Raw genomic sequence first — 13793 nt, 5'->3', positions numbered from 1 at the left:
AAATAGTAAATTTTATAGAAAAAATAGGAGGCAAAATTGGCAGTCAAAATATCAACCAAGGACTCAGTTCTGGTGTGGGGATGGATAGTGTAAGTATTTAATCAAAGCAGCTGAAAACCTCCTGCAAGGCATAGATCACAGTCAAGTCTGAGAGGGGAGGCAGTGAGGGGAAGGAAACCTCTTGACAGCTTCTGAATGCCTTTAGGTGCACTGTATGCTAACAGGCTCACTGCTTGAAATACTTATAAAATGTGATATTGAAGGTCTCAGAGCAGAGGCTCCTGTGGCAGACAGACACATCTTCTTTTGGATCCTGTCTCGCCAGTGGAAGAGGTGACAGTCACTGGTGCTTGTCACTGCCTCTTGCTGCCAGTCCTGTCCCCATCGCTCCCCACTGAGCCCTGGGAAAAAGGCTCCTGGGAAGCATCATCCGGTCGAGCTGTTCATCCGATGTGCAGGTCTGGCTCATCCGGTTGCCCCCATCACCACAAGATTGCTTCAGAAGGGCTAAAAAAGGAGAGAGAGGAGGAAAAACACTTCTGGGAGACAGCAGCGAGCAGCTCAGGTGTGTCTTCACAGAGGGATAATCATGTCCTCCTGAAAAGGAGGACACAGCTTAGTAATGCCAGTTTGTGGCTTTGCCTTTAGCTCTGCTGCTGACAACTGGATGGGCAAATTATTTCATCCAGCTGTGAATTTTTCCTCTTCCTTGGAAATGCTGTCAAAAATCACAGCTATTGTGTGGAGCTGTTTAAACTGTGCATATAGGCGGGCAGTGAGATGGCACTGTTTTTTACTGTTAATAATTACATGCCAGAGTGATCACTTGCCATCAGTTATTACTAACAGCCACTTGGACCCAAAGTCCTTTTCCATGAGGATGACTGCTCTGCAAGGTTCTGCTGTAATGAAGCAAATCTTGGCAACTTGCTGCACGCTCTTGCCAAATTCCAGCTCATAGACAAGAGATACCAGGCAGGATAAAACCTGCAAGATTTGGTTCAGTAATAAAGTTTTGCAATTCTCTAGCTCCGTGCGTCCAAAGGCTTTGCAGTGCTCGAGTGGGTTTGAAAACCCTCTGGGTTCAATTGCAGTCCTCTTGATTTCCGTAGCTTTTCATTCTGAGCACGTCGGAGGGGCAGGGATCTGTGAGTGGACTGTGTGTGGAGCCTGGCGGCGGTGGCCTCTTCATTAGGAGAAGAGGGATGTGTGTTGCCTCAGAGTACTTAACTCCAATTAACTGATTAGCTTGAGGTAAAATCCTAGCAAACACAAGACTGTTTGACATTTTGAAGTCAAAGACTGCCTGCTGTCTTCTCTTTGGAATACAAACTGTCTTGGGTTTTTTTTGGTGTAGTTCTTGGGAGGGCTAACGAAGAACTGCATTCAGCCTGGCCAGGGCATCATGTACTCTGGATCATGTCCAGGGAAGCTGCCGCCCTAGAAGTGACAGAATGTGTGGGTGCCAGATTCCCATCCCGTGGTGTGTGTGCCTGAGGATGGGTACGTGACTCAAGAGATCTCAAAGGCTCTTCTCTTGTGTTTAGAAGAAAACAGTTAGAAAAAGGGAACGAGTCTGGTTGGATGTAGAGTGCCTGACTGTGCCACAGACATCTCGTTTGATTGCAGATGAGAACAGTGTAATTTCAGAATATAAGGCATTAAATTAAAGCTGCAAAGATCATAAATCTGATCTTTGTTCATAGGTTTTGTTTGGTTTTAATCCTGAGCTGAGGCTGTGACTCTGCATTGTCATCCAGTTCCGGCGTTTTACAGTTCAAAATGCCCCTACACATACATCTGTACTCACTCATGTGTATTATTAGTAAAAACAGTTGCTCCTTTTGATGTACAATTAGAGGCACACTATGCAATTACTTCTACAAAAGCATTAATATGATTGGACTAAATTCTGTCTTAACAGGAGACGTGATATTTATCTTTAAACTTCAAGAACATGGCTTGTGAGCCTCTGGATGGGATTCACAGCATGGAACTAGTGTACTGTAAGCAAAGGATCATTTTTACAGTATTAATTTCTCCTGAGTAGGTAACTGATCAAATTCAGTTGTTTCTGACAGTTTTTTTAATCACTTATTTTGTTTCTCTATTTTTGGGTTTTTTTTTCCATTTTTCCTATCAGATTGCACCAGGTTGTTATTATGGAAAATACCTTTACTGCTGTCAGTGCCCTGTATGGCTGCTGTGCATTGTGTATGCAGGATGGGGGCACCTGCAGCATGCTGTGCACGTCTTTGCTGCATCCCTGCTTTCTTAGTGAGCTCAAATGAGATCAGAAGAATGTTTGCCTTCATATGAACTCTTGAAAAGGCAGCAAGAAAAAGCAGCAGCTAATTTCTATGGATGGTGGTTTTCCAATTAGTCCGAGTGTTTCAGGCTGCAGGCTGTGCAGTGCTGTCCTAGGGGGTGCAAAAGGTGATGCTAATTTTTTTTCCAAGCAGCAGTTTCCCTGTCAGGATGCAGGACTTTGGTGGGACAACGTCCCCTGCTCCCTTCCTCCAGTGCTCACACAGCCTGACACCCCCCACGCAATACTCACCTATTCTGTGCAGATTAATTCAGAAATATCAAATGAATGGAAATAAGTACACATATGCCAATGTATGCATTTAGCACTCCTGGCAGCATCTTTGGGTTTATTCTTCTTCCCCCCCCCACCCTGTTGAGCAACTCATGATTGTAATGTTTCATTAACAGTACAAGTGTGTGGTGGATTCTTCCAGTAGAATGGCCTCACAAATTCTCCTTTGGTTCTTCCATGGTTTTTAAGTGCAATATACGGGTTTATCCTTATTAACCACCTACATCACAATTTCTGATCTCTGAAGGTTGAGGTTTTGATATTAAGTATGACTTAAACCTTTGTTTTTATGAGGTTTCAAAAGCCTCCAAGTATTTGTTGCCTTAATGTTCATTGCATTGAGGTCTACAACTTCCTAACAGCCTGTGACAAAATGCATGCTTGCAAATGGTAATGAGAGGCACAGTTTTATTTTATGAGCCGCATGAATTCAAATGCCTGTGCTTGCACCAGGCCCTGAGTCACGGAACAGTGGAGGGATGGTGATAGCCTCTGATTAATCCCAGCCGGGCTGTGAGCCAGCAGCAACCTGAGGCTGGAAGCTCCATCTGCAATCTCCAGCCCGCTCAACCATGCAGAGCCCCAGGGATTTCGCTTGGGGCCTGTTATTCCTAGGCAGAAGGCAAAGCAATCCATTGATTGCATACTGGTCTGGGGTCCTTTGTGATTTTATGTTCCCAGATAAAACACTGTCCAAGTACAGGTATTATTTAAACAGTTTTTAAGCAGAAAAGGAGATCTGGTTTTTTCTTTGTTTTCCCTAATCTGTCTCACAGATGAGAAATTCTGGAGATCACAGCTCTTTTTGAAGCTCGGCTCACTTCTGACATCTAAGAATGTTGCTCGACCAGTTCTTTCAGAACTTGGTTCTTTCATAAAACTTTATTTCTAGAATACTTTTTTTCCCACCTTGAATCCTAGTAAGATGTTTTAGGCAGCTGCATTTTAATCTTTAGCATTAATTAACTTGGTAAAGTATAAAGTAGCAGAAGCATGGATGACAATATTAATGAAAGTAATAAAAACAGATTAATGACTAAATCCAAAGAAACAGAAGCCCAGCCTCCCTGCAGACATGGATATTAATGGGATTTCCTTTGTTTCTCTCTGAGGGTGCGAAGTTTCTCCTACTCCACCAATTTCTGCAAGTGCCAAAGAGCTGGTTTATTTTGTGGCTGGTTCCAGTTTGAGCCGCAGGCAGAATCTGGTGAATACAGTGAAATACTGTGAGGAACACGGATTTCTGACCTGACAGTAAATGTGACAAACCAGTCATCTTAAGGGGATTTTTTTTTTCTTGAGGTGACCAAAATGAACAGAGAGCAGCTCTGCTTTGGAGTATTTATACACACTGAATCTCTGAGATTGCTTTGCTCGGGTATGAAAGACAGGCATATTGCTGAGCAGCATCTACCCAGCTTATTAGGGGAATTTAAATGTATGGAAATGGATAAAGGGAAGGAGATGAATTTGGGACATTCGCCACAACGGCTGCTGGCCTGTTTGTCTGCGTAAATAAGACCAGTAAGTGTCTTGAGGACAAATTAAATAGAATCTCAATGCAATAGCATGTAAACAGCTACTGGGTATTTGGCATGCTTGTGTTTCCTAAGGTCTCCTAGTTTGTGTTGAGTGCACCCTTCCCTCACTTGATTTCAACAGGTAAAACACAGACAAGCCACAGTTTCTTACAGTGACGGTAGGGCATAACATCTCAATATTGGTGTGTCCAGAGCCTTTGTCCAGGGAAAGAAAGTGATGATGGACTGAAAATTAACAAGAGCACTGTAGTGTATATTTCTGTGCCCATGCCTGTGTCCTGCTTAGGGAATCAGATAAGGTTGGTTTGCACATTCCTTCTGTTAATGGCTTTGTGATCTTGCAGCAAACTCAATTTGTATCCATAATGAAACCTTATAATGTTAGTGGCAGTATTAATATCAGTGTAATTAATAATACTATTTATATCATCAAGAGACAGTCACTAATTATGCAGAAGGATTGATATCTAAGAGCAGATTAACCTTCTCTCACGAGGCAACAGCTTGAACTTGTTTTCACCCAAGTAACTCATTAAGGGAGATGCTCAGAAGCATTGCCATGGGGGCAGAGAGCTGCTGCATGAGGGCAACTGAAATGTCATCATCAACTGCAGCACTGCCAGGTGGGCGAAGTCTTGGGGCCAAGGTTTCCATAATTGAAGTGAAATAAAGTTGCACTTCTAAATAAAGCTCTCTCATGCCTCTGAAAGGGAACCTGGTTCTCAGGAACATACCAGTGGGACCAGCACATCTTTATTCAGAGCAGTTCTTTCCATTTAGGTTTGTCTGGAGCTGGATCATTCCCCAGTTATCTCATATGTAGATCAGGTTTCTTCACTTGTTTATAACAAATAGTGGGTACCATGCTAAAGAGAAATGTCATTTGTAAAACCAGAGGAGATGTGGTCATTCCCAGCAAAGATATTTCTCTTGATGAGGTGGACTCCACGTGGGTGAGAAGTGTGTGAACTTTTTTTTGGTTTAATTTATTTTATTCCTGCTTTATGATACTTATTTAAAGAAGCCCCAAACATTTTAACTTGTCAAATTCTTTCACTCTGTGGTTTGTTTTGTTGTGTTTTATATCAGATCCTTTCTACCTAAATGACTGGAGAACTGGTATGGGGATGGAACAAGAAATACCGTGCAGATAAAGGCTGATCCATGGTGAGGATAAGAACTTCTTTCAAACTATTTGAAGCTCACCGTTTTTTTGTAGTTCTACTTTAATTCAGAGTTCTGAGGAACTGTGAGGCAGGAGATGTCTTTGTGAAAATTCATTACTTCTTTCCCTTTATTTAAAGAAGAAATAAGAGTCTGAATCAGAGACTGCTGATGAGTTATATGGGAAGGTCAGAATTGATAGCAGCTGTAAAGAAGAACAAAACTGCTTTAAAACCTCACTCCTTTCTGGTGATAAAAAAGAACACCATAATACCAATTATTTTTCTCTTTTATGGACCTGTTTCAAGTGAAGAGTTTTTGTTATATGCAGTTTCTTCTCTGAAAACAAAGTACATTGGTAACAAAAAGTAATCCTTCCTTTGGGTAAGCTTTAATCCATGAATTCTGAAAACCCAGCAATCACGACTTGTTTCTTCATCCGCAGGCTTACAGTCTAAACCGCACAAAGGGTTGTACATGTGCAGTGCACAGCCAGAGCAATGTCCCACACCCATTTGCCATGTAAAAATGATGTTGTGGTAAGAAGACAACGGGGTTCCCAATAAGAGGTTGGAAAGCTGTCAAAGCAGCTGCTAAGTCAGCTTTTGATAGGAGTTGACTTTCTAAAGACTGCTTGTACTACTTCAGATAATTTATGCTCTTGAAATTTTAGCCATTGAAAACTAGAGGTCTCAGATATTTCACCACTGGCGGCCAGCTGTGCCTTACCTTGGTTTTTCCAGCAACCAGCAGTATATATTAAAAGGTAATGGGCTTTGAATTAGATAGTCATGGAGGCAGTGCCATCTGAAACCTGTCACAGCTTGAGTCAGACTATTGTGGAGATGTCTAGTAGTGCTAGATCAGTGCTTGGTGCTCTAAAGATAATAGTCTTGTACAAAAGCAGAGCAATAGTTGAAAATCTCATTGTAACCCTTCTGGTACTACATGTTCTCTGTTTTTTTTCTGAGCTTATCAAATGTTATAGTAACATAACTGCTCTATGACTCCACAGCTTCATGAGGGAGGTGGGAGTGGGAGGAGAGAGAAAAGCTGTCCTTAAAATAAAAAGGTTGAATAGTAAGTAGAATAATGAGATATAACATCCAGATACACTAGGGCTTCTGAACAGTCATCAGATAATCCCGTTACAGGGACATGCAGGGGCATAGCTGGAGCAAAACCACTTGAGGCCAAATTCAGCCTTGATGCAACCAGAGGCAGCAAATTCATGCCTGAAGCTCAGATCCTCCCTGGACCCTTTAGGAGGATAATGGTCTGTCGCACTGCTATGTTAGCTTCAGCCTGTCTCCATGGAGGACAGATGGGTGCACAGAGGGAGACAGATTGTCCTGCCCTTGACCCAGCTCCTGGTGATGGTGCAGAGCTTCAGGTGCTTCCCAAGGGGCAGGCAGCAGCTCTCAGCTGAGCAGCAGGGCAGTACCTGCCAGCTCTACTGCTGCCGGCCCCCCACGGGAGCCTGGTCAATGGGGCTTGGTTTGATTTGAGGGTTTCAGTGTTCAAGGAAAACAGACTGCTGTTTGGTACCTGGAAAGAAGTGTGTTTGCAGTGTGATTAGTACCCAGCTCAGGATCAGCACCTTGCTGCTTTTTCATCCTGAGAGACTGAGCTAGTTCACAGATACAGGTATGATTCCAGGAATATGAATGTCAAGCTGGGCCTTATTCTACCCATAAAATGAAGATGTGTGTGAGTTCCAGTCTATTTATTGAATTAGAAAAACAATATAGCTCACACTTTTCTTCCTTCTTTAATGTTTAATGCTTTATATTCACACCTTGAACCATCTTCTATCTCTCAGGCAGACCTTAGTTTCACATTCTCCTGGATAGCTGGTAGTCACCATTTAATCCTCATTCACCTCCCTCAAGATGAAAGTATTGGCCCTGAAGCTGGAAAGGCCTGCCCTGACTGATAGGTGAAGTTAAGCAGGAATTACCTGAGGCTTCCTACAACAAGCGGAATATTTTTTGTTACAAAAAAAGGATGAGTTTGCAGGTGACAGCAGAATAACGCTTGTGGGTTTACTTCCCAGCCCTGCAAGGCTCCCTTCAACCTGAACCGTGAGTCTTGGGTTTGAGCCTGTGCCGGAACACTGGACATCAGTCTTTCCTTGCAACCCGCCTTCCCTCCGAAGAGCCACCCCAGCACCTTCATGGGGATCAGGCTGAGCACAGAATTTGCTGGCTTACGCTGCCAGCAAAGGCCACAGTGCCTCCTCTGGAGATGCTGAGGCTTAAAGTCTGGGAGTCCCACGGCAGCCTTGAGGGCTGGTCCAAGCTGTCTGCAATCAAGGGAAAGATTTAGCTCACCGTGGTGGGTGTGGATCCAGCCCTGAGTCGTTAACATTCAACAAGAGACAAACACCCTCTCATTCCTGTAAGTAAGTGCGAGTCTCACTCACCAAATACTTAAACTGTCCACATAAGACAAGAACACTCACAATAAAATCTATTGTTTAATGGCAGGCATGACATTGAGCTCTCAGTCTACAGCAAGCCCATATTTTTGTCACTAAAGATGTAACTTCAGATTATTTGGCCTTTCAGCAGAAGCCCATGGATTCCTCCAGTAACCATAATGTGCGGAGTAACAGCATGGGTTTTACACACGCTCTCACATGAGGGAGGAAAAGCACTGCAGAGTTCTATATAAATTAACTTTTCATGTAAAAGCCCTGGAACAATGAGTCTTCAACATGCATCTATAAGCAATTAGTGCCGTTATAAGTTGGCTGGTTTCTTGTAAATTGACTGTTTGTATGTATTTATTGACTTTGAAAATTATTCCAAACTTTCCCGCTAAATCAGAGGAGCTGACTTTCACTCTTACAATGGTCTCCACGTGCCTAGGGGCATAGGGGCTTTCCCTAAGTTACAGAAGGAAAAGGCTCCCCTCTTGTGGCCACGAAGGAAAATGACATGTTCTGCGCTGTGTTCTCTTTCCTAGGTCGAGAGAAACACGTCAGTTATGAAATTCCAGTTCTCTTACACCACAGAATGCAGCTTTGCCACTTGTGGAGTGCTGTAACTTTTCTAGTAACCTCTTCAATAGCTGCGAAGCAAATGAAATACTGGGGGTGGGAACTGATTTATTTAAGTTGTAACTAAAAGCCATGATCTGTATCACTGATTTATTTAAGTTGTAACTAAAAGCCATGATCTGTATCAACAGTCATTGACGTTAGACTTGAAGAATGGATTTTAAGCTGGCTAGCATTTATCCTTTTAAAATATGTTCTTAGTAAATTTTGATTTCCATGTGTTGGATTTCTTTTGCTCTATAAAGTCTGCTCTTGGACAGAAGACCTTATAGGTAAATGTTTAAACCGTTCTGTAACTCAATCTTATTGATTCATTCATTCAGATTATCAGGGTTTTTATTACTTTAGAAGTGCTAATAAACATACGTTATTTACAGGATTGCTGATTTCATTGGTGTGAAACTGCTTTTGAATAAAACCTGAATTGTAATTTAAAAGTCACAAAAGACTTGGGATACATCCGAAAGAAAAGCAGTGAGTTTACACAGGCACACAGTTCAAATGAACGTATTTTTGCATGAAGGGAAGTTTTTCTCAAAGTTGAGACTTGAAGCACTTGTTTCTTGTCAATGTGTCTGCTAAAGTTTTGGCATTGGCTAATAGCGCTTAGCCTCTCACACCTCATTTGTATGTAAAAGTTGGAAGAAGAAAACTAACTTTCTTGTTTTTTTCAACTCTAGCCGGTTTCTCACCATTGAATGATGTACTCATTGAACACAGATAGGCCGAAACACAAATACACTGCGTTTTCTTTCTTCTGTGTGCCTACAGAAGAAACAATTGCTACCCAAAGTAGAGCTCATTTACTCATTTAACAGTCCACCTTCCAGGAGAATAGCTTCCTTCAGGCCACTTGCTTGACTTTCCTTATAATATCAGCAGCAATGATGTGCAATTTGAAAAGTATATAAATAATTTATCTAAAATATAAAATAGCTTATATTAAATTTATGCCTCAGTATAAGTTCTTATTATTTCAGATTTGTATTTTATATTTGTTTCTTTTAAAAAGAAATTTAAAATTAATTAAAAAGAAATTTAAAAATTTTAAAAAGAAATAAAAATTATATATTAATTTATTTAATTATAATTATATTTGTTTCTTTTTAAAAGAATTTGTTTCTTTAATATAATATATAATTTAATATAATATAATATATATAATATAATATATAATATAATATATAATATATTATATAATATATTATATTATATATAATATGTATATATAATATAATATAATATAATATAATATAATATAATCTGTATTTGATCCGTTGTAGAGACACTTAAATTCCAGGAAATAATTTAATCCTGGGATTTGAACTGGGCGTACAAGAAAACAGTGAAAGTTTTGAATTCAAGGCTATGATCTTGGACAACTCTCAAAAGGAAATATAGAAAAATGAAGTTCAGGAAAAAGGCAGCCTGAAATTAGAACTGTTGTTAATCCAAATATAATAGAACTGATTTAGATTTTAGTTTTAACCCTGGTGCTATTTTTATACTATAAAGAAGCTAAAATGGGAAATCTTATGTAACAAAAATCCAAATAGAAACAATTCCTTGTTGATTTCTAGATTTTGCTACTGAGGAAGACTTCTGATTTTCAAATTTGGTGCATCTACTATTATCATTATTGTTATTATTGTTAATGATCTTTAAAATGAGATGCATTTTGCCCCAATCCTTTGACACATAGTAGAACTGTTCACTTTTAATTATTAGTCTGTGAAACTACGCTGTTATTTTCTCTGTGTTGAGCAGATCAGTTCAGAAAGACCTGAAAATGGGGTGGAAATGGATTTGCACTTCAGGGCATCAAGAGGTCACAGCACTTGTGTGAGTATCAGTTCTCATATCTGACAAGAATACGGGTTGCTCTGTTTGTGTCCCCTGTCTTTGGCCACATTCTGCGTGATACCGTTTTGTACCATTGGTGACATTTTGAATGTCACTGATGCATTTCTGGAGCTGAGGTGCCTTTGCAGGGCAGGGCCACTGAGAAACTGAGCACTTCCATTCATTTACAAAGCAGAAAATAATCTGCAGCTTTTGAAGCTGGAAATATCCCCAAATTTATGTGATGTGTTTAGTCCAGATGCATTATGCATGTCCTTAGCTACGCTGAGGGCTTCTCAGGAGATGCAGCTATCACCACAGCGTAGCCAGCTATTTATTCTTCCCTCTGATACACAGAAAGGTTCCAGAGAAGGCAATTTCAGGCTGCTGTCTTTGGATTCAGCCTGATCTGAGCAAGCACTCCAGGAGGAGTGAAGGACACCTAAGGGCTCTGTGCAGTTTGCAGCTCCCCACAGAGAGCTGTAAATTTCCCGTGTTAATCCCCTGCCAACCAGATTAAAAGCTTTTCAGATCCTTTGCAGCTTGTATTTTTCTTTTTAAAGAAACAACCTGTAGAGTTCTGTAATCTCCACTGAAAACAGCAGCCTTCCGTGATGTGAGAGGGTGAAATGAGGGCCCTGCTTTCTCTACTCTGCAGGAAAGAGCTGATACACACACCACCCTTACAGAGCAGATCCCTCCTCACCCTTTCCTGCTGCTCAGCATCTGCTTCAGAGCAGGTTTTTCGGGTAAGGTGATCTGTTTAAGCCTTCCAGCTTGGAAGTTCGCCCTATGCCGTTTCCATAGTAGATTCTGAAGGAGCTCCCAGACAATTAATATGCAACGATGCAGGTGATGGCTGTGGGAGGTGATAGCAGTTGCATGGTAATCTATACCCCTCATGTCCTGCCTATGTGTTGCTCTCTCTCTGACCCAATGATGCTGCTCTCAGCACACATCAGGCCTTAGCATGAGCTGTGTGTCAGCCAAAACCTGAGCAGGAGTTGAGTGAAGGGACACTGAGGTGCCTGTGACTTCAATGATGCTGCTGCCCGGGACCGCAGGGAGGGCAGGGGCTGGCATGGTTTGTGAAGTTCTGCTTTGTATTTGCCTCTTAATGCTTCATAGAGAGTAAAAATTGTGTGTGCTTGCTATCTCATTACTGTGCATAAGATAGCTAGGGCTCCTCTGCATGAAATGAGAAATGCATGCCTCTTCTGCTCTGCATTTAAGCAATAATAATTTATGAATCTAATCAGGCTCTGGTTTGTAAGAATGATGAATATTCACATTCTGAACAGCTGAGAAATATTAAAAATGTATGACAGCTTTATTTGTTCCAGCTCTGAGCATTATGGGTGAACATTTTCCTGAATGTCCTGAGCTTTCCCAGCATCATTCAAGCTCTGAACTAGGAAAAAAGGGTGTCCAGCCTGATGCAGAGCTGCGCCTGCCCAGCAGACCTGTGTGCAGTGCCCTGCAAATGCAGTCCATGGGTTTTAAAGTCTCTGTGACAACTTGTTTCAGTGCAGTAGCTAATGTCCAGGTAATTTTCTAGTACTTGTATTTTTTAGAATCTGGATTTCTTGGAAGTGAAGTTAAGGATAATGGTTTCCTAATAACCTCCCCCTATTGCTTATCTTACCAGTAACTTTGGAATTTGTGTATTTGAGCTGGTGGAAGGATTTGGTAACTTTAATTGTATACATTTTGCTTTGGATTCCTCTGCAATAATGAAAGCAGAAAATCAGCAGTTTTGCTGCCCTTAATAAGGTGTTTAATTAACAAATCCTAGGTTGCCTGCAGAGCTTCACATTGTAGGGAAAGTATGTCATTTAGTTTTTAGATCTCTTCCTAATTACTTTCTATATTTTGCCTGGCTCACACAAAGGTTCAGCATTTGATTTGTTTGTCTTACAGTGATCTTTCCATAAGACCAAAGCATAATTTTGCCATCTAAATTAAAACTGGTGTGCTGAAAAGCCCATCTTATAAGAAGTTAATTTGAAATGCATGTTTGTATGGGGATTTTTTTTTTTGGTGCTTTTTTTTTTTGTTGATATCAATATAATTATCAGGCTGAAAGAACTGAGAAACAGAGACAGAAACATCTTCTGTAGTCCATTGTTCCATAGGGATTATTCTTATTTTGTTACATTGGTATCGAGTTTGGGGCACAGCTGACACTGAGGTCACATTATCTATCACACTGAATTGCCAAGTAGTGTGTCTGCAGTCAGCCAGCATATAGAGGTCTATGGTATGCTGCAGATTTCTTTGGGTTGGTTTTGGTTTCCAGAAATTATCCACATACAAAAGGAAAACTCGCATTTCTGCCTTGCAACTCACAGGATCAGCACCTTGGGAAATAATTTTCATACTTATGAATGAAAATTAGGTCAGACAACCTGGAATTTCAGTATTTATAAATCAAGTACTTTGGACTATGGAACTGACAATAATGGGAACTACTAACCTGCAACTTGAACACAGAGAAACCCCAATCTCCTTTTACCCCGTTGTTTTCTATGTTTAGTGTACACAGGGCTGAGGCTCTGTGTATGGCTTTGCACGAGCTGACCAGGTCCTACTTGGCTGGTCAGCACTGGCTGGTTAGTGCCTATGAAAGGCCAGGCTCTGGACTGATTAATTTTGTACCTAACTGGATCAGGCAAAATGAGAGCATGCTGAAGGGTCATTATCCCTGTTCCATGGACTGGGAAATACAAGACTGTTACACAATAGATGCAAGGGTGCCAGATGCTGTAGATGCCAGAGATGGGATTTAAACCCAGATGTTCTGAGTGCCAGCTCAGCACACTACATTCATAGTTATCCATCCTCTCAGAAATCCAAGAAGGCTTTCTGACTGATTCAGTTTTCAGAAAATTTTGGCTGCCATAAAGTGATACTTGAAAGAACCTACAATTTGTTAATGTGTAAGGCTATTTTTACTGATGAATTTAGCCTTTTGTTAGGTAAGAGAATGACAGTTAAAGCAGCTTTTCGGAAGTGGATGTTACATTACAGCATACATCTGAAGTGACTTGCCAATAGCACCCGGGAAGTCTATGTTAGAAGATATAGTTCTAATTCCACTCGATACGGCAGTGATTTTCAGGTATCCTTCATTAATATTTCCTTCCTCAGTTTTCCTCTGTTCTTTGGCACATTTTTTTAACTTTTCAGATCACTAAAATTGTATTGTTTTCAGATTGATAAAACCACTTCCTTAGACCAGAATAAATGGAGCATCTCTGGTGGATATGATTGAACTGATTTACAGGAAAGGAATAGCATTTAACAAGGAAGACACTACCTTCAGAAAAAAGAGAGTGGGGGGAAGTCTACAATTCCAAAGACTGCAAGTTTTGGAGCATAAATGACAATGGAAGTATATGGAGCCTTTAGGATTAAACCAAAGGCCAGCTCCGTTAAGCCAAATGGAGCATTCCTAATCTGACATGTTGACAAGGACCCCCCTGCCTATTCCAAAGGGAGTTTCAAATGAATCCAGATTTATCTTATGTTCCTAACAGGGGCTGGGCTGGCTCCAAAGGAAGTTATCCAGGCCAAAAAT

The sequence above is a fragment of the Psittacula echo genome, assembly GCF_963264785.1.
Source record: "Psittacula echo genome assembly, chromosome: 12".
In the NCBI taxonomy this organism is placed as follows: Eukaryota; Metazoa; Chordata; class Aves; order Psittaciformes; family Psittacidae; genus Psittacula; species Psittacula echo.
Note: the sequence above shows the minus strand (reverse complement) of the source record.